Genomic DNA, 6,000 nt, shown 5'->3' with positions numbered 1-6,000 from the left:
GGGAGGGACAACTGATGACTGTAGCTGTCCCACAGTTCCTGCAGTCTCCACCAACCATTTAAATTTTGGGTTGAGCTCCCACTACCTGATGGGTCAAAAACATTATCACGGGTAGTTCTGTGTACATGTCATCAGGCCCCCCATTAAAGCAAAGGCAAAAAATCGTTTCTTGCCTTTTTTCACTTTCACCGTATGTCTCCTGGGTGCTGCTTGCAGACGCGGTACTGCAGTGCTACATAGCAGCATCCCCTTGCCTTGCCTTGCAGTATGGCTGATAGCCATCGTCATCTCGTGGGTGCTCCTGGCTGGCCTTGGTGAGGTTGGTCAGGGGCGCCTGGGTAGACATGGGTACTCCTGGCCAGCCTCGGTGAGGTTGGTTGGGAGCACCTGGACAAAAATGGGAATGACTTCAGGTCATTCTCTCTTTAAGTTTTGTGTAATGGAGATTCAGTCCTGCCTGGAATATCATGCCAGCTGGAGGCTTCTGCCTCAGACTGCTCTCCCAATCGGCAGGATCACGTGGTCGCACCTACCCCAGCCTACCCCTTGCTCCCATGGCTCATGAAGCCTGGACAGTAGGAAGGCGCAGTCCCACTATAGGCTGAGCAAGTGCAGAATGGTGGTTCACTCTACTTCCCTGTAAGCCAGCTGCCCTCCCCTTTGATCTCTGCATGCAGAGGCAATAAAGTCAGTGTTGTTTCAAATTCATGCATTTGTAAGCAGAGTCAGGATGAGCTGTATCCTGACATCTGGTGGTGAATTGTGGCAAGTGTGGAAAAGAACTTCAGGGGCTGATCTTGTTTGCATAAGCACACCCACCCCGCCTAGCATGAGCCCACAGCAGCCCTAAATGGTTACTTTGGCAGCTGTGGGATCCCCAGGTTCTCTGTTATTGGGGCAGGAAGAATAAAGTGTTGTTACCCTGATTATATGAAACAAGGACAATGAAACTGTTTTCTGACAGAGAGTCTCATCATCAAACTAAGTAGCACTCGCTAGACAAGGGATATGGGTTCCAAAACCCAGTGAATAGAGAGAGGATGGGGACAGGTATGTGTACTTGATGGTATGGGCCCAGAACACCAATTGCATGTCCTTCTCTCCCCTGCTCCACTGTTAAATAGCAGAGCTAATTTTGATTCCATTAAGAGTCTAGTTACAGATGGCTGTGCTGAATTCACTTTGGGCCAATGGTACACTAGCACTAGGGCTTCCCTACTACAAGCTGAAATCACTAAAGAGCTAAAATTACTGAGCTGAGATCACTGAGTACTGCATTAATTAGTGGGGGAGCCTGATATATTGCTAAGCAGCTGGCAGAATGGAGCAGTTTGTGGGACAGTTGGAGCAGCCCCTGGAACAGTGAGCGGAGCTGAGCAGTTTGTGGGGATAGCTGGAGCAGAGCAGCTGGCAGAGCGGAGCAGTTTGTGGGATGGTTGGAGTGGCATATGAAACAAGGAGCAGAGCTGAGCAGTTTGCGGGGACAGCAGGAGCGGGTCACGGGATGGCTGGTAGAGCGGAGTAGTTCATGGTGAAGGCTGCAGCAGAACCCCATGGAAGGGTGGGGTAGTTGGCCTTGGACCACGTAAGGTACCCCGCATGCCCCCTTCCCCCCTCATTTCCACCCAGGCTGGTATGGGGGTAAAACTCTGTAGATAAACTTTTGAATTCTGGGGCTACATTGACCAGGGACAGAGACTTTGGGTTGTTGGACTTTTGGTTGCTGGACTCAAGAGACTTTTGGGTGATCTTTTGGGTGGTTGGATTTAAGACCTTGAGAGGAAAAGGATACTGCCAAACTTATTTGGGGATGAGTCTTTTGCTCATGGTTTGTCTTATTAATCCTGTTTGTGGTGTTTCCTCGACATAATACTGCATTATTTCCCTTCTTTATTAAAAGGATTTTGCTACACTCAAACTCCATGCTTGCGAGAGGGGAAGTATTGCCTCCTAGAGGTGCCTAGGGGGTGGTATGTAATCATCCCAGGTCACTGGGTGGAGGCTCAAGCTGGTTTTGCATTATGTTATTGAAACGGAACCCCTAAATACTGAACCCAGCCCTTGTTGCTGCCAATTCTTTATTAATTTATTACACAAATGGGGGGCTAATGGCCAAGGTAGCCCGGGAGGGGTGAGGGAGGAGGGAAGCAACGGGTGGGGTTGTTGCAGGGGCATCCTCTAGAATGGCATGCAGCTCATCATTTCTGCGGGATGTCTGGGGCTCTGACCTGGAGCAGCTGTTTGCCTCTCTGGTTCTTTAGTAGGCTTGCCTGATATTCCAGGCAGGACCAAATCTCCATTAGACAAAACTTAAAGAAGAGATTGACCTGAAGAGTCATTCCCATTTTTGTCCAGGCGCCCCTGACCGACCTCACCGAGGCCAGCCAGGAGCAACCGGGAGACAGCAACAGACAGTACAGTATGACTGGTAACTGTCCTTGCCAACTTGCAAAGGCAAGGAGCTGCTGCTGTGTAGCACTGCAGTACCACACCTGTCAGCAATACCCAGCAGACATACGGTGACAGTGAGCTGAGCGGGCTCCATGCTTGCCGTGGTATGTCATCTGCACAGGTAACCCAGGAAAAAAGGCGAGAAGTGATTTTTTGCCGTTGCTTTCATGGAGGGAGCAGGGGCTGATGATATGTACCCAAAACCATCTGTGACAATGTTTTTGCCCCATGAGGCATTGGGAGTGCAACCCAGAATTCCAATGGGGGGGGGGTGGAGACTGCAGGATAGCTACCACAGTGCAAAGCTCCAAAAGTCAATGCTAGCCTCGGTACTGTGGACGCATACTGCTGACTTACTGTGCTTAGTAAGGACACACACACAAAGGACAGTATCAAATCAACTTCTGAAAAAACAGCCCATTAAATCAAACTAATTTCATAGTGTAGACATGAATGCTCAGAGCTCCAGTATGAAACTGCAGGAAAAACTTGAGGCTCTGGATTAAATTTAGAACTGTGAGCAACAAGGGTGGTGTTGTGGTGAGAGTCTGCTACAGACCACCAGACCAGGGGGATGAGATGGACGAGGCTTTCTTCTGGCAACTAACAGAAGTTACTAGATCGCAGGCCCTGGTTCTCATGGGAGACTTCAGTCACCCTAATATCTGCTGGAAGAGCAAAACAGTGGTGCACAGACAATCCAGGAAGTTTTTGGAAAGCGTAGGGGACAATTTCCTGGTGCAAGTGTTAGAGGAACCAATTAGGGGCAGAGCTCTCCTTGACCTGCTGCTCACAAACCAGGAAGAATTAGTAGGGGAAACAAAAGTGGATGGGAACTTGGCAGACAGTGACTATGAAATGGTCGAGTTCAGGATCCTGACACAAGGAAGAAAGGACAGCAGCAGAATACGGACCCTGGACTTCAGAAAAGCAGACTTTGACTACCTCAGGGAACTGATGGGTGGGATCCCCTGGAAGAATAATGTGAGGGGCAAAGTAGTCCAGGAGAGCTGGCTGTATTTTAAAGAATCCTTATTGAGGTTGCAGGAACAAACCATCCCGCTGTGTAGAAAGAATAGTAAATTTGCCAGGTGACCAACTTGGCTTAACAATGAAATCCTTGCTGATCTTAAACACAAAAAAGAAGCTTACAAGAAGTGGAAGTTTGGACAAATGACCAGGGAGGAGTCTAAAAATATTGCTCGGCATGCAGGAGTGAACTCCCGGCCAGGCCAAATCAACACCTGGAGTTACAGCTACGCAAGAGAGGTTAACTAACCAAACGGGTTCTTACAGTACGTTAAGCAACAGGGCAGGTGTCAAGGACAAGTGCCCCTACTAAATAGGTAGGCAACCTAGTGACAGGCATGCGAAAAGCCTAGTGTACTCACATGCTTTGTTGCGCTCTGCTCCGAACAAGGTCAGCTCCAGCAACTATGCACGGCAGCACACAGCATGGGAGGAGTGACAAGCCTGTGAAAAAGTGGTTGGGGCTATTTAGAAAAGTAAGATGCCAGCACATCGCCCCATGGATTTGTGCTCATCTGAGGGTGCGAAACGCAGGTGGCGGATGTGATTGTCAAAGATAACGCAAGTGGCTCTGCAACTCCCTAGATGACTGAATGCTTAATGTATGTTCCCCTGACTTTAAAAAAAAAAAAGAAAGGAGGAGAGAGGACCGGAACTAAGGGCCGTCAGCTCACCTCAGTCCTGAAAATATCATGGAGCAGTCCTCAAGGAATCAATTCTGACGCACTAGAGGACAAGTGATCAGGAACATCGAGCACGGATCACCCAAGGTGCAAGCAGCCTGACAACCTATATGCCTTCATGGAGCAGGTAAACTGGCGCTGTGGAGAGGGGAAGCAGTGGAATTACTTGACTTAGCAAAGCTTTGATCACGAGTCTCGCCACAATATGACTTGCTGGCAAGTTAAAGAATAGGCTGCGATTAATGGACTATAGGGATAAGCTGGCAGATGCCTCAGGCTCATGGGTAGATGAATCAAACAGTTCATGTCACGTTTGCAGCCAGTATCAAGCCGGGAGTGCCCCATAGGGTTGGTCCTGGGGCCGTTGTTCATTGTGATCTGGAGATGGCAGGAGCTGCACTTCCGCAAGTTGCAGGTGACACTGACACTGGAGGAGTGGTGATCCTAGAGGGGTAGGGTTAGGATACAGAGGAATCGTAACCAAGAGGATTGGGCAAAATAAATCTGATGAAGGTTGCAACCAGGCACAAGGTTGCAAGCTGCATTTAGGACAGCGAATCCCATGCTACTGCTAGCCGACTATGGGACTCAAATGTCTATTGCAGGTCAGTCTGCCGAAAAGGACTAGAGGTTACCAGTGGAATGAGAACGTGGTTATGGAGTCGTGGTGCCTTTTGCCTAGAAGGCTATGGCCATTTGCCTGTATAGTAGGGGCATTGCAGCAGCGTCGAGATTGATCATTCCCCTCTACTTCGACTGTGAGGCCTTCAAGCCTGAGTATTGTATCCAGTTTGGGCCCACAACTACAAAGATGTAGAAAAATTGAAAGAGTCTGTGGGCGGGCAACAAAATGATTAGGGGCGGAACCCGTGCTTATGAGGAGAGGCTGAGGAACGGGATGTTTTAGTTTGCCGAAGAGACGAATAGGATTTGATAGCTGCTTTCAACTACCTGAAAGGGGGTTCCAAAGAAGATGGGTCTAGATTGTTCTTAGTGGTACCTGATGACAGAACAAGGAGTAATGGTCTCAAGTTGCAGTGGGGGAGGTTTAGGTTGGATATTAGGAAGCTTTCAGTAGGAGGGTGAAGCAGCACTGGAACGGGTTACCTAGGGAGGTGGTAGAACCTCCTTCCTTGAGGTTTAAGGTCAGGCTTGACAAAGCCTTGGCTGCAATGATTTAGTTGGGAATTGGTCCTGCTTTGAGTAGGGGGTTGGACTAGATGATCTCCTGAGGTCCCGTCCAACCCTGATATTCTATTCTATTCTCTGAGCCCTCTCCAATTTATCAATATCCTTCTTGATTTTTAGGTATCTGAACTGGACACAGAATTCCAGCAATGGTTACACTAATACCAACTATAGAAGTAAAATAACCTCTCTATTCCTACTTGAGATTCTCCTGTTTACGTATCCCAAGATTTCATTAGCTCATTTGGGTACTGGGTTATATTGGGAGCTTGTGTTCAGCTGATTATCCACCACAACCTTCAAATCTTTTTCAGAGTCACTGTTTCCCCAAGATAGAAGATGGGGGGGGGGGGGGCGGCTCTAAGAAGGACTTATGTTCTTTGTTCCTAGATTTGAGTTTACATTTAGCCATACAACACATTGTTTGCTTGTGCCCAATTTATCAAGTGATCCAGATCCCTTTGAATCAGTGACCTGTCTTTTTACTTATTTACCACTCCCCAAATTTTTATGTCATCTGCAAACTTTCAGTGATGATTTTGTGTTTTCTTCCAGGTAATTGATAAAAACGTTAAATAGCAATGGCCTAAAACCAATCCCTGTATGACCCCCACTAATAACACACCCATTTCATTCTCCATTTACAATT

This window comes from Chelonoidis abingdonii, chromosome 26, assembly GCF_003597395.2.
Source record: "Chelonoidis abingdonii isolate Lonesome George chromosome 26, CheloAbing_2.0, whole genome shotgun sequence".
Lineage (NCBI taxonomy): Eukaryota > Metazoa > Chordata > Testudines > Testudinidae > Chelonoidis > Chelonoidis abingdonii.
Note: the sequence above shows the minus strand (reverse complement) of the source record.